The 14812-nt window shown below is 48.2% G+C and overlaps 1 protein-coding gene across 8 annotated transcripts in view; it reads right to left on the bottom strand.

Annotated features, from left to right (window-relative positions):
• The window catches only part of GCM1 (GCM transcription factor 1), a 49209-nt gene extending 37561 nt beyond the window's left edge, over nucleotides 1–11648 (bottom strand). For 4 of the 8 annotated variants that reach the window (XR_016233992.1, XR_016233991.1, XM_089333148.1 and 1 more), the window contains exons 1-2: nucleotides 10890–11309; nucleotides 3160–3363 (exon numbers count right to left, since the gene is read on the bottom strand). The gene's annotated coding sequence lies outside the window, so the exon portion shown is untranslated. The other 4 variants (XM_089333151.1, XM_089333152.1, XM_089333149.1 and 1 more) reach the window with 3 other exon arrangements.
• Nucleotides 11649–14812: the final 3164 nt, after the last annotated feature.

Genomic DNA, 14812 nt, shown 5'->3' with positions numbered 1-14812 from the left:
GGAGTTCCTGGTTCTGGCTGGTTCTGCTCTGCCTGTTGCAAGCATCTGGGAAGTGAAATAGCAGAGGAAAGATCTGTGTGTGTGTGTGGTTTCTTCTCTATTACTCTGTCCTTCAAATAAATAATCTTTCTTTAAAAAGTTATTACAGGGGCCAGTGCTGTGGTGTAGGGGGTAAAGCCGTTGCCTGTAGTACCGGCATTCCATATAGGCGCCGGTTCAAGACCTGGCTGCTCTACTTCCAAACCAGCTCTCTGCTATGGCCTGGGAAAGCAGTAGAAGATGGTCCAAGTCCTTGGGCTCCTGCACCAAAGTGGGATCCCCGGAGGAAGCGCCTGAATCCTGGCTTCAGATGGGCACAGCTCTGGCTGTTACAGCCATCTGGGGAGTGAACCAATAGATGGAAGACCTCTCTCTCTCTGCCTCTCTGTAATTCTGCCTTTCAAATAAATAAATAATTTTTAAAAAATTACCAAAAAATCATAAAACCTGATATGCTACATAGTCCTATTGGATAATTCATTGAATTTTTAAAGAGCACCAATACATTTATAGTAATAGTACTAATTATAAAATTTTAATCAACCTAGGAAACAAGTGTAAGGAGAGAAGAATATTCAAGATTTCTAAAGACAGCGCTGCTGTCATGGCACAGTAAGTTAAACCTCCACTTGTGACTCCAGTATCCCATATTAGAGTGCTGGTTCCAGTCCCAATTCCTCCACTTCCAATACAGCTCCCTGCTAATGAGCCTGGGAAAGCAGCAGATGATGGCCCCAAGTGCTTGGGCCTCTACACCCATGTGGGAGACCAGGATGGATATGTGGCCAATTGGAGAGTGAGCCAGTAGATGGAAGATCTCTCTCTCTCCCCTTCCCTCTCTCTCCAACCCCCCCCCCCACCTCCTCACTCTGTCACTCTACCTTACAAATAAATGAATAAATCTTTTTTAAAAAAAGATTTCTGAGGACAAACTACTGGGTGATAAGTAGATATTAGCACATTTAGAGCCTCAGGCACTGTAGATTTTTAGTTATCTGATATAAATGTAATAGAAAAGCACAAAAGTTATGCTCAGTGGTTTTCCATGCACTTGACAGGATGTGGGGTGATCGCATGTACAGACCCTTGATCTAAAATATCATTTGCCCTGGTGTCCCTCAGATGTTTGAAATTCAATAACTATTTCACTTCACTGGCTCTTGAGGTCTTCTTGATACCAGTGTTGTCTGCTAAGATGGAAACCTTCCCAGGCAACGAGCATCCCACAGTAGAGATTGATTTGTTTGGTGCTGAGAATAAGGCTGGGATGGTGAGGGTGGGGAAATACAGAGCTAACCAATATGGGGGAGCAGCCGCTAGTCACGGGGTGGGGACATCGAGAAAGTCCTGCAGTGAGCTTGAGACTGGCGTCTCTGCAGCAGCAGTGACTGGCCACCAGGTGGCAGCCCTGTCTTTTAGGGTGTTTCACAGCCACAGTTCCTCACAGGGCCAACAGGGGGCAGGGCTCTTGCAGCAAGGTTTCCTAAGAGGCAGCAGATGATTAGTTAGCGACTCTGTCTACAGAGCAGTTTTATTACATTGCTGCTGTGATAAGAGTCAACAAATATTTGAGTAAGTCAACTCTGGTCAATCATTAAGATCTCTCCTGTGAATACACCTCCCTGCCTGGGTCGTCACTTTTCAAATCCATGGGCATAAACGTTATTGTGTATTTCCCTAGTGTGTTCACTCAAACTCTCCAAGGCAACTATTTTACACTCTCAACTCGCTCTGCAGAGCTCACACAGCTCACCCTGCCCGTGGTCCTGCTCCCTAACACCGACAGAACTTCCACGATGTGACGTCCCTATCACATCTGCACCCTTCCGCTCCGCGTCTCTGCTTGTAAACCACCCTTCCTGTGTCCTACACAGGAGCTCTCATCACCACAGGAACACGACTCCACCAACTGTCCACCTTCTCTCCGCACATCATCAATTTTCTTCCCTACTGGTTATTTCCATCAGCACATAAACCTGCTCCTATCTCTCCCATCACTACGTACAATCCCTCATTGGCCCTGTTTCTCTATTTCTTCTTCCAGTTTTGCAGACTCTGATTCATGCCGGTTCAAAGCCCTTCCTGCTATTATTGGGTGTACCCAATGCATGGAGGCGTTTGCTCAGGCCAAAGAAACTCCTCCTGACCTGCACATCACCTTAATCCATCGGTCACTTGTATCCTCAACTGTATCTGCAGGCAACACTGGAATCAGCAGATCGCTTGCTTCTACTAGAAACAGTTTTCTATGGACTCTCAGGGTACAGCCATCTGGTTTCTGCTCCTCCTTTCTTAGTCCTATAGATTCTGCCTTTTCTATCCAATCCAGCATTGCCTGGTATTCCAAGGCACATTCCTTGCACTTTTTCCTTTGTTGTAAACAATTATCTAATTATTTACTTGAGAGGCAGAGGCAGAGGCAGAGAGAGAGCAAGCCAGAGCAAGAAAGAACATTCCCATCCTCTGGTTCATTCCCCAGATGCCTGCAACAGTCCCAGGTTAAACATTGAAGTTGGTATCAGGAATGCAATCCAGATCTCCCATATGGGTGGCAGGAACCAAATTACTTGAGCCATCATTGCTGCCTCCCAGGGTCTGCACTGACAGGAAGTTGGAGTCATGAACAGAGCTGGGTACTGAACACAAAATTGGATGTGGGCATCCTATAGTCTGTTGACTTTGCCACTTTGAAAATTTCCAAGTTTTTGTCTCTAGCTTGGTCTTGTCCCTTGAGCACCATAGGCTAATATCCAATTACTCAATGTCTCCACGTGACTGACACCCATGCTGACAACCTCCTATTCCACTGCTCTGTCCAGTCTTCCAGTCCCAATTAACGGAAACCCCATCCTTCCGGTTTCTCAGGCCAAAATCATTGCAGTCATCACCAATGTCTTCCTTTTTTTCATAACCCACATCTAATTCCACAGGAAATCCTGTTGGCCCTATCTTCAAAATATCTCAGGATGCTGACCACATCTCACCACTGCCACTTGAGCTAAACCACCATCATTTCCCCCCAGCTTACTCCACAGCCTCCCAGCTGGTCTCTCTGCTGTCATGTGTGTGCTCAAACAGTTCATTCTCAACACAGTGATCAACAGGATTCTTTAAGTTTACCTTTAAAGATTTATTTGCAAGGCAGAGCGACACAGAGAGAGAGGGAGAAACCGAGACAGAGATCTTCCATCCTCTGGTCCACTTTCCAAATGGTCATAATAGCCAGGTCTGGGCCAAGAGCTCCATCCAGATCTTCCACGGGGGTGGCAGGGGCACAAGCACTTGGGTCATCTTCCACTGTCTTCCCAGGCCATTAGCAGGGAACTGGAATGGAAACAGAGTACTGGGAACTTAAACGGACACTCTGATACAAAACAGGGGTATCACAAGCTGAGGCTTAAGCAGTGGCATTGGCCCTGGATTATTCTTTAAGATTTATTTATTTGAGAAGCAGTGTTACAGAGGGAGAGAGAGGTTTTCCATCACTAGTTCTGAACCTCTCTCTCCCTCTGTAACTCTGCTTCTCAAATAAATAACTCAAATAAATAAATAAATAAGTAAATGGCCCAAATGGCCACAATGGCTGGAGCTGGGCTGATTTGAAGCCAGGAGCCAGGAGCTTCTTTCGGGCCTCTCACATGGGTGCAAAGGCCCAAGGACTTGAGCCATCTTCCACTGCTTTCCCAGGCCATAGCAGGGAGGTAGATCAGAAGTAGAACAGCCAGGACATGAATCAGTGCCCAATGGGATGCCTGCACTGCAGGCTGAGGTTTAACCTGCTATGCCACAGCACTGCCTCCCACCCGAATTTTTTCTTTAAAAGTCAGATCATATCACTCCTCTGCTCAAACTCTCCAAGGGCTCCCACTTTGTTCAGAACAAAATCCAGAATCTTTACAAAGGCACTCAAGGCTCCAGACCAGCACGGTCCAGCAGAAATAGAATGTGAGCCACCTGTGGCTGTTTAAATTGAGTCAACAGAAATAAACGAGATGAACTTGAATAGCATTGTTTTATTTAACCCAGTGTCTCTAAAATATTATTTCAGCATGGAATCAAAATGATAGTCGAGATATTTGTTGCTTGTTTTCCTTCACAGTCTTTGAAACGCTCTGTGACATTTCATCTCGCAGCACAGCCGGAGGAGGACAAACTGCATTTTAAGCGCTCTACAGCTGCATGTGGCTGGAGGTGGACCATGTCTCTCACCTTGCCTCCTGCAACCCTCGGCCTTGCCTGTCTGTCCAGGTGTGCTGGAGCTGCAGGAGCACAGCCTTCTTTACCCTTCCCCCCGCCCATAGCCACAAGACACCTGGTTCACACCCCTCATCTTGGCCCACATAGCCAACTCATTTAAGTGGTAACCACCCCAGTTCCCATTCTGAAATTCCCAGTTCTTCCTACTTCTTCCTTCCCATCTCTCCCAACAGTTATCACTCTCTGAAAGATTATAGAGGAGCTCTTTATTTTTTCAAACTCATGGTAAACTCTACAGGGCAGATGTCTACTTGGTTCACTGACATGGGCCCAGCACTGCCCAGGACATAGTAGGCCCTCAACAAACACTTCTGACTAAATGAATTAGGAGAATAAGTCAATCTTCCCCGGGAGAGCTTTCTGGGCAGAGAGCCAGCAGCTTGCAGAACATCAGCTGTGACCTTGGAGGGAGTGAAATGGGAGCTATTTCATCCGTTAGCAATCACAGCAAGAAAGACCAAACTAGAGTCAATGCACCAAGCATTTTCTTTGTCCCCTGTGTGCAGGGCCATGGGCTTTGCCCAGGCAGCGGGAACAGTCACTGGGACACAGCTGCATCTTCAGGCCAGCTCTGTTTTCCCTTTGCACACTCCAGATCCTAGACCCCGTGCTAATGGGCTGAAATCGACAGAGAATGATTCCAATATTGTGGAAAGAAGAACTTTGGAATAATCAATACCATGATGACCCCTAAATCTAGAAAGAACCATTGCTGTGAAAAGTCTGGCTCTGGGTGAGAAGTTAGGTAAACTTCGGGTTTTGACATCAGATAGCCTGGGTTTGAAGTCTTATCTCATCCATTAACCTGCTTTTGTTTAGTTTTTTGCATATCTGTCACTTTTTTTTTCCCAGAATGTTGCCTATTCCAAAGGATTTTTTCCAGGGTCTAATAAGATAATGTATGTAAAAATTATCTTTCATAGGAGTTGACTTAAAATGGAGAGTAAACAATAAACTTGATTGGAAAATATTTTCCTAGGTTCCAAGATTTCCAAATTAAAAAAAAAAAAAAGATTTTCCTTTAGAACAAAAAACTCTAAAACGGCTTCCATCATGCGCTCACTACTTGCCATCTGTTTCCCTGTAGGTAAAAGGAACAGGCCAAGTGTCAGCTGCTGTGTTACTTAATCTCTGCTGAAGCTCTCTCATTCACATGAGGAACCCAAGTCAGAAATGCTAATGCCTCAGGCTACACATCTGGGAGAGTGGCCCAAGCTACCCTGGGAGAGTCCGAAGGTTTCCTTTCGCTGTTCTCCGATTTATTCACTCGGAAAATATTTACTGAGCCCCTCGCTGTGCCAAGTGCGCTGGGGGAACTGAGGACACAGCTGCGAGCTAACACTGCCCTGGCCCCGGGGAACTTTCACCCACTCCCTGCAGTTACCCTTGCCTTCCCTCATCAGGATGTCCCTGGACACTGCTGGCTCCCAGCTTCCCTACTGAGTCTGCAGCCTTTTCATGAGCTTACATCTTAGAACCATGCAAACAGCCTACGGAAAGAACTCGGAAATCATCATTTCCCATCTCTATGTGATGCCGAGATGGATCTTACTTTTCCTTGAGAAGTAGCCACATCTCTTGGTCAGGGTGAGCAGCCTGCAGAGCAGACTGATTTGAAAACCTGACTATTCTACAGCCTCTGCCATGTCCTCCTTTGATTGTTTATGTCGAATATCCCAGTCTAGTGAGTGCAGAATCTGTGATTATAATGTTTGTTTATGCCTTTCCTTCCTGAAGGGTCTGATCCTACTCACCTGCTCACCTGAGCAGGACACCTGACTTCTCTTTAGCCCAACTTCACAGCACCAACCATATATATCCAATGCATATTTTAAAGGCTCAACCCTCCCCCTTTCTCTATTTATACTCATTTTACAAAACAAAAAAGCAAAAACATATCCTAAAGTATTTTATAAGATTATGAAGCCTGGGGCCAGAGCTGTGGCATAGTGGGTTAAGCTGCCGCCTGCAGCGCTGGCATCCCATATGGGCACCAGTTGCAATCCCAGCTACTCCACTTCTGATCCAGCTCCCTGCCAATGTGGCTGGGAAAGCAGTGGAAGATGGTTCAAGTGCTTGGGCTCCTACAACCACATAGGAGACCCCAATGAAGCTCCTGGCTCCTGGCTTAGGTCTGGCCCAGCCCTGTACATTGCAGCCATTTGGGGAATGAACAAATAGATGGAAGACCTCTCTTTCTCCCTCTGCTTCTCCCTCTCTGTAACTCTACTCAAATTAATGAATCAATCTTTAAAAAACAAACAAAAAAAACCTACAACTTATCCAATCACAGTTTATATGACATCATAACATACAAAGAGAGTTAACAATCCAGTCTCCTCTAACTACATATGACTTGGAAATAAGCAACGAAACCAAGAACCAGCTACCTGGAATGTTGTATCTTCATGTTTGGAATAAAAAAGGCTCCAGGACTAGAAGAGGAAGGTGCTTCAAGTGTTTTAAACATTTTCATATTGGGGCCGGCACTGTGGCATAGTGGGTAAAGCTGCCGCCTGCAGCACCGGCATCCCATATGGGCGCCGGTTCGAGTCCCAGCTGTTCTACTTCTGATCCAGCGCTCTGCTATGGTGTAGGAAAGCAGTAGAAGACGACCCAAGTCCTTGGGCCCCTGCACCCGTGTGGGAGACCCGGAAGAACTCCTGGCTTCAGATCGGCCCAGCTCCGGCCATTGAGGCCATCTGTGGAGTGAAACAGCAGATGGAAGACCTCTCTCTCTCTCTTTCTCCAACTCTGCCTCTCTGTAACTCTGTCTTTCAAATAAAGAAAATAAATCTTAAAAAAAAAAAACCACTTTCCTATTAAGGTGTACCAAATGGGATGGAGATAGGCTGATTTGGCTGGTTTTGCCACTCTCTACAGGATTGGGGACAATAGAACCGTTGGTCGGAAATTTGTTAGCCTAACATTCCAGATTGCTGTAAAAGACCTTTCTAGTCTCTGCAGTTTCCATGTCACCCTAGACAGGAACATATATTTTTGTAATTTGTATATACATACATATTTGAAAGAGAGACAAAGAGAGCTCCTATCCATTAGTTTACTCCCCAGATGTCTAATAGCTTGGGTTGAGCTAGGCCAAAGAGCAGAGCCCAGAACTCAATCTAAGTCACCCTCATGGGTGGCAGGGACCCAAATACTTGAGCTATGACTTGCTGCCTCTCAGGGTACACATTAGGAGGAAGCTGGGACTGGGAATGGAGCTGGCACTGGAACCCAGGTACTCTAAGAGTGTCACTGAGTGTCCAAGCAGCACCTTAACCTTAGACCAAAAGCTTGGGTTTGGAACACTCCTAATGATTTTTATTTCATGTCCCAATGTAACGCTATTCATACAGTAAACACACAATTGTTTAGTCATTGTGTGGCATGATCCATACACTATCCACGTAGGACCTCTCTGAACTCTGTTCCTTGAATTCCTCACCTGCAGTGAGTTTGTCTTCTGCCCCTTGCCACCCACTCACCCTCATGGCTGGACCCCAGCCCCTTGTCATGACCAGTGACCATAACTGCTCATACTCCAGTGCCAACTGTTGCCTCCTTGCCTTCCACCTTGTGACTTTCAAGCACCCCCTTTCTGGCAACACTCACAATCTCTCCCACTAGAGCTTCTGATCCATTGACCCTTCTTCACCTGCTTTATGGCCTCTCTCCTTTCTAACCATGGGAATTCTTCTATTAATTAATTAATTAATTTATTTATTTATTTAAGAGGTAGAGTTATAGCGAGTGAGAGGAAGAGACAGAGAGAAAGGTCTTCCTTCCATTGGTTCACTCCCTAAATGGCCGCAATAGCCGGAGCTACGCCAATCCGAATGAAGCCAGGAGCCTCCTCCCTGTCTCCTCTCCAAGCACTTGGGCCATCCTCCACTGCTTTCCCTGGATGCAGAGAGCTGGATCGGAAGAGGAGCAGCCAGCACTAGAACTGGTGCCCATATGGGAAGCCTAACACTGCAGGCAGAAAATTAACCTACTGTGCCACGGCACCAGCCCCTCTATTCATCTTTATAATAAAAAAATCTTCATTATCTGGTTGAAATTCAAATTTAAATGGGCATTGTATATAGTGATATTTCAGAAAGTTTGTGGAAAATGGAATTAAAAGATAAATTTATTTTGGTGAAAAACTTTTTAAAATCTATGCAATGTCTCCATAATACATTTTTTATTAACTTAACCTTTTTTAAAACTTATTTATTTGAAAGAGAGACAGAGAGAGAAATTTTCCATTCTCTGGTTCTCTCCCTAAATGCCTGCAATAGCTGGGGATGGGAAGGGCTGAAGCCAGAGGCTCAGAACTCCATGTGGGTCTCCCACACGGGTGGCAGGGGCCCAGCTACCTGAGCCAATCCATGCTGCCTCACAGAAGTGCATTAGTGGGAAGCTGCAATCAGGAGAGGGGACTCGAACTCAGGCACTCCAGGCATACCAAACAGCATCTTAACAGCTGTGCCAAAGACCCATCCCTCACAAACTTTTTGAAGAGTCACATAAGCATGGGTTTCAAAAGTTCTTTGCAGTAAAATAAACTTATCATTTAATTCCACTTTCCAAGAATGTCTTAAAGTACGCTCTTGTTTTTGCTAAATGTGGAAAGCCTGTAATCATCTTAATTGCTCTCATATACTCATATTAACTCTATTTCCTCAGCCTCCTCTGACTCAAAACTCCCTTAGCAAAACACAGCTGAGGCTAAAGCCTAACTGATAACACTCTCCCTATCTGCACAGCTGACATGGTTGAAGAGCGCCCCACATTGGACAGGTCTCCTGTTAACTCCTGACTGCTGGTCAGAGGGGCCCTCGGCTGCCTGGCGAAATGTCGCCATGGCTGGACCAGGCTGAAGCCATCTGCTGCTTTTCCAGGCACATTAGCAGGAAGCTGGATCAGAAGCAGAGCAATCAAGACCAGAACAAGGACCCTAACATGAGATGTCGCCATTGCAAGTGGCAGCCACTTAACCCTCTGTGCCACAACGCTGGGTCCCTTCAAATCTTGACTTTCTCCTTCATGCTCGGCCCTGGGTCCTCCTTCACCGTGGAGAATTTCCACTCCTCCCACCCTGACTCCCACCCCACGTGTATCCCACTTATTCTTCCCATTTTCGTCAATTTCTTGTCAGAGGCAAGCAGGGTGGGTCCACTAACGTCCTGGGCCAGATCCAGCCCCGGCCTGCTTTTGTACCTCCTGCCAGTGACGATTTTGCGTTTTTTGAACGGTTGGGGGTGGGAATCAGAAGAAAATATTTTGTGATATAGAAGATTACATAATCCAAACTTCACTGCTGTTTAAACACAGTTGTGTTGTGCGTATTCCCTGTCTGCTCCTCAGTGTTAGCGTCGTTGCTATAGAAACCGCGTGACCTGCGCCTACCAAGACAGGCTCCACCAGGCCATTGCAGACTATCCATGCTCCGCTCCAAGGCCACAGTCTCATCCCCTCTTCTCTCCACAAGGACACCACCTTACCCTTTCTACCCACCCTGCACAGGCCCAATAAATCCCTCCTATTAATATTCCAAAAAGCTTGTCTTTTCTCCAGTCTTTTTTTTTTTTTTTTTTTGACAGGCAGAGTGGACAGTGAGAGAGAGAAAGGTCTTCCTTTGCCGTTGGTTCACCCTCCAATGGCTGCCGCGGCCGGCACACTGCGCTGATCCGAAGCCAGGAGCCAGGTACTTCTCCTGGTCTCCCATACGGGTGCAGGGCCCAAGGACTTGGGCCATCCTCCACTGCACTCCCTGGCCACAGCAGAGAGCTGGCCTGGAAGAGGGGCAACCAGGACAGAAAACGGCGCCCTGACCGGGACTAGAACCTGGGGTACCGGTGCCGCAGGTTGAGGATTAGCCTAGTGAGCTGCGGCGCCGGCCGCTTTCCTCCAGTGTTTAAGTGGCCTGCAATGTGGTGCAGCCGCCACATCAGAGTGCTGGTTCGAGTCTCGGCTACTCTGCTTCCAATCCTGCTCCTTGCCAATATGCTTGGGAAAGCAGCGTCTAGTGGCCCAATTGTTTGAATCCCTGCCATCTACTTGGACACCTGGATGGAGTTCCAGTCTCCTGGCTTCAGTCTGGCCCAGCGCCTGCTGTTGTGGCCACTTGGGGAGTGAACCAATGGATGAAAGATCTGTTAGTCTGCCTTTCAAATAAATAAAATTGAGAGAGAGAGAAAGAGAGAAAGAGAGAAAGAGAGAAAGAGAGAGAGAGAGAGAGAGAAAATCTCTTCCAGCCGTTGGCTCCTTAAGTAGCTGCAACAGCCAGGACTGGGCCAGGCTGAAGCCAGGAGCCTCTTCCAGGTCTCCCATGTTGGGTGCAGGGGCCCAGGCACTTGGGCCATCCAGCCACTGGGCCACAGCGCCGCCTCCATCAAATAAATAAATCTTAAAAACAAATAAATAAAGCCTCTTGTTTTGGCTCCCCCCACCACCACTTGTCAGTACTCCCCTTTGCAGCAAAACTCCCCAGTCCCTCCAAATCTCTCCTAAACCATCTCCCAACACTCTAGGAACCTGTTGACATCCAAGTTACCAAGTCTCTGCAGGGCTAGCTCTGATGACCATTCTTGGTCCCCTCTTACCTGGTGGTCGGGCAGGCAGCGTGTGACATGGTGGGTCACTCTTTCTGCCTCCAGGTACTTTCTTTAGATGGCTTCCCAGGCACCACACCCTCTAGATACGCCTAGTGGGTGGCTGTTTCCTCCTAGTCTCCTGGCCTTGTTCCTCTTTTTCTCTACTTATCACTAGAGAGCCCTGGGACTCTTTCCCTAGACTCTGCCTGCCCGCTCCTGCATTAGAATCCTTCAGTCACACAGCCTTCAAACCTATCTCTCAGGCTGATAGCTCTGAAACACATGTCCCCAGCCCAGTCCTCTCCTGAGGTCCCTGCACCATTATCCCACTGCCTTCTGAGCCCCACCGCAAGAGCAACTAATACGTAACTCAACCTCAACATTCCAGGAAAAACCAGCCACATCTGCCCCTGATAACGACTCCTCCCCCCACCCCACCCCCACTTCATTTCCCTTGCCCTTACAAGGATCACGTGGCCTTCATCTCAACACCTGATGCTTTATTAGAGGTCCTTGCTTAGGTGATTTCCAGGCAATGCCCTGACTGGACAAGCCCAGAGCACACTGCAGATTTTCCATGTTAACATGGTGGAAGGTTTTTAGTCAGAAAAACCTGGAGCTTTCTTCTCACCTGTCTCTGCCCTCGCTCAAACTGCCCAAAACCCTGGCTGTGGGTGATGGATGGACCGTCACTTTGGAGCCGCAGGATGGGGTGGGCCCTGTGAAGACAAGGCACCACGGAGGGGGCTACAGGGCTAACCAGTAGGCAGCCCTAAGTGGTCCAGGGCTGGGAGCCTTGGGACTGTCCTGGCTGACCTCTAGCCTTGTGAAGGACGTGCATGCGTGGGGCGGAGTTTACTCGGAGCGTTCAGGTGCAGCCAATGTGGGAATATTTGTAAATTCAAGCATTAACAAGGGTCCTGAGGGCTTCCAGCCCAGGCCGATAACTTCCGGCAGCTGGAGGACCACACCCAGGCAGTGGTGATCTTGGTGAGGACAGGGCTCCTGGCCACTGCATGTCATGCCTCAGTGGAGAGTTGTGGGGTAAGGAGCATTGGAGATTGGTGGACACGATGGTAGATTCCTATCAGACAATGAAGCTTTTCTTTTAATTTTGGACAGGCAGAGTGCACAGTGAGACAGAGAGAAAGGTCTTCCTTTGCCATTGGTTCACCCCCCAATGGCCGCTGTGGCCAGCGCACAATGCTGATCTGAAGCCAGGAGCCAGGTGCTTCTCCCAGTCTCCCATGCAGGTACAGGGCCCAAGCACTTGGGCCATCCTCCACTGTACTCCCTGGCCACAGCAGAGAGCTGGACTGGAAGAGGGGCAACTGGGACTGTCGCTCCCCCTCTTCGTGGAGGAACAACACTAAACCCTGCCTAGGCTTCCTATCCGAGTCACGGCACCATTATGTCGCTCCCCCTCTTCGTGGAGGAACGACACTAAACCCTGCCTAGGCTTCCTATCCGAGTCACGGCACCATTATGTCGCTCCCCCTCTTCACGGAGGAACGACACAGGACCCTGCGCTGTTCTTTTGTCTGCTCGGCCCTCCCCGGGTTTGCTGCTGGTTCTTCCCAGGTTGGCTACCGTCCCTTCCACCTCCGTGGAAGGGCGGTTCCCCCTGCCACTTTCCCCACTTCCACAGGGGAGCGGCACACCGCCGGCCGGCTCTCTCGGGGGCTGCACAGGTGTTCCTTCAGATGTTCCCCTAGATGTTCCTGGTGCATGTTGTCTCTCTCCTCCTTTATAGTCCTCTTCCACCAATCCCAACTCTGCTACCCACACGCCGAGTACGCTGCTCTCCTCCAATCAGGAGCAGGTCCTACAGTTTATTGGTTGAACTGGAGGCAGCTGTGTAGAAGCTGTTTCTCCCTTCTCAGCGCCATATTGTGGGAGAGCAGATGCATAGAATAAGTCTTAATTCCAGTAACTTAGTCTAGTCCGGGTTGCTCCCCACATGGGACAGAATCCGGCACCCCGACCGGGACTAGAACCCGGTGTGCTGGCGCCGCAGGCGGAGGATTAGCCTATTGAGCTGTGGCACTGGCCCAAGACAATGAAGCTTTAAAATGGCTTGCTAGGATTACTTCTGTATTGGGAGTTTCTAATTAAGCATTTAAAAAATATATTAGAAGTAAAGATTTGGTGCTGTGGCATAGCAGGTAAAGCTGCTACACTGCAGTGCTGGCATCCCAAATGGGTGCCAGTTTGAGTCCTGGCTGCTCCTTTTCCAATCCAGCTCTCTGCTATGGCCTGGGAAAGCAACAGAGGATGACCCAAGTGCTTGAGCACCTGCACCCACGTGGGAGACCTGGAAGAAGCTCCTGGCTTCAAATCGGCTCAGCTTCAATCATTGCAGCCATCTGGGGAGTGAGCCAGCGGATGGAAGACCTCTCTCCCTCTGCTTCTGCATCTCTGTAACCTTGCCTTTCAAATAAATAAATAAATCTTAAAAAAAAAATCAAGCTGCCCAGCCCTACCCAAATCAACATTCCAGCCCAACACTTGGCCCAGAACTGAAATCCAAGTTCCTCTCCATGCCCAACCTGTCTCCCTTGCCTTTGTACCAGCAACATCATCCTTCCTTTCAGGCCCAAGTCCTCGCAGTCATCACTGGTCACTTTGGCTCCCCCATGCCACCTTGAATCTGTCGGAAAATGCTAATGGCTGGCTTTCCACACTCTTTCCAGCAATGGCCATGTCTCACCAGGCCTCACCTCCCTGCAATGCCTACCTAACACACCCTATGTGATATTCTTCCTCACAAGCAGCCAAAAACAATCCTTTCAGATGGAAGTCAGATCACAGGACAACACAATGGCCTCCTGGTTGCTTCTGGAAGGAGGCAGGTCTTCCCCTTCTTGGCGCCTGGCTGTTTCCTAGACTTGGAATTCTCTTCCCTAGAAGCTGTGTGGCTTACCTTGGTGTTGCCCTCAAGTCTGCTGAAATGTCACCTTGTCACCCACCTTGGGGCCTGGCCCCACAGCCATGCCCTCCTGTTTGACATTGCTCTACCAACTTCTAACCTATTCTACAGTGTATTTAGCTATGCAGCTCAGCAGAATGCTGCTTTCACCAGGCAAATTATTTTTGTCTGTTTTGTTCACCTTGATTATTTTGAGTTGAGTGAACAAACAACTTTGCTAAGTGACTTCTGCCTTTGAGCCTTTATTTATTTTCTACTCACCTTCAGCGTTATGTGTGATCACCATTTTACCTAGAAGAACGGCCAACTTTAAAAAGCCTATGTAAATTGCACAAATCATAAGTTATTCACTGAAAAGTAAAATGGGGTGGGAGGTTTCTGGGTACACAAAGGAGATCAAATGGTCTGTTAGCTTGCTAATCAATCAGCTCTGTCTAGCAAACACTTTGATCTCCTGAAAATGACAACTCAGCAAAGGCCTTGGGACTGTAATTTAGAATGAAATAAACAGGCTGGGATTAGGTAATTCTCTTTGTGCTAATGAGGAAAAAAAATGGAAATCTGGGTGCTGGCAGGGGAACCCAGTACTTTCTAGTTCATTCTGGCAGGATGCTCTTCCAGCCATTCTGGTCAGACTGCTGGGGGTAACAGTACTTATCTAGGCATCCATTTGCTTAGATCAATACGGGCCAACTCTCCACCACAAACCTCAGGTTCCTGCGAGTCTCATGCCTGAATTTCATGCTTTGGTGAAACCAAGGTGAGATCAAACAGTCCTCAGCCTCAGCTCTCGGCAGCCAGCACTGTGTCTACCAGAACAGGCCACGTTCCTAAGAGAGCATGAACCAAGGGCCAAGGGCAGGGACAAGCCCGGGAAACAGCTGCTGCAGGGAGGCACAGACACAGAGGAAGAGAGAAGCTCCCTCCCCTGAAGTGTTTGTTCTTCTCTCCGAGGCTGTGGACACAGAGACTGGGGTTGGTGGCTCTCTGGATGGCTTGGGGG

Source organism: Oryctolagus cuniculus, chromosome 5 (genome assembly GCF_051225735.1).
Source record: "Oryctolagus cuniculus isolate XC-2025 breed Fujian yellow rabbit chromosome 5, ASM5122573v1, whole genome shotgun sequence".
NCBI classification, from domain to species: Eukaryota; Metazoa; Chordata; class Mammalia; order Lagomorpha; family Leporidae; genus Oryctolagus; species Oryctolagus cuniculus.
The sequence above is the reverse complement of the archived record's forward strand: the minus strand, read 5'-3'. Positions and strand labels throughout refer to the sequence as shown.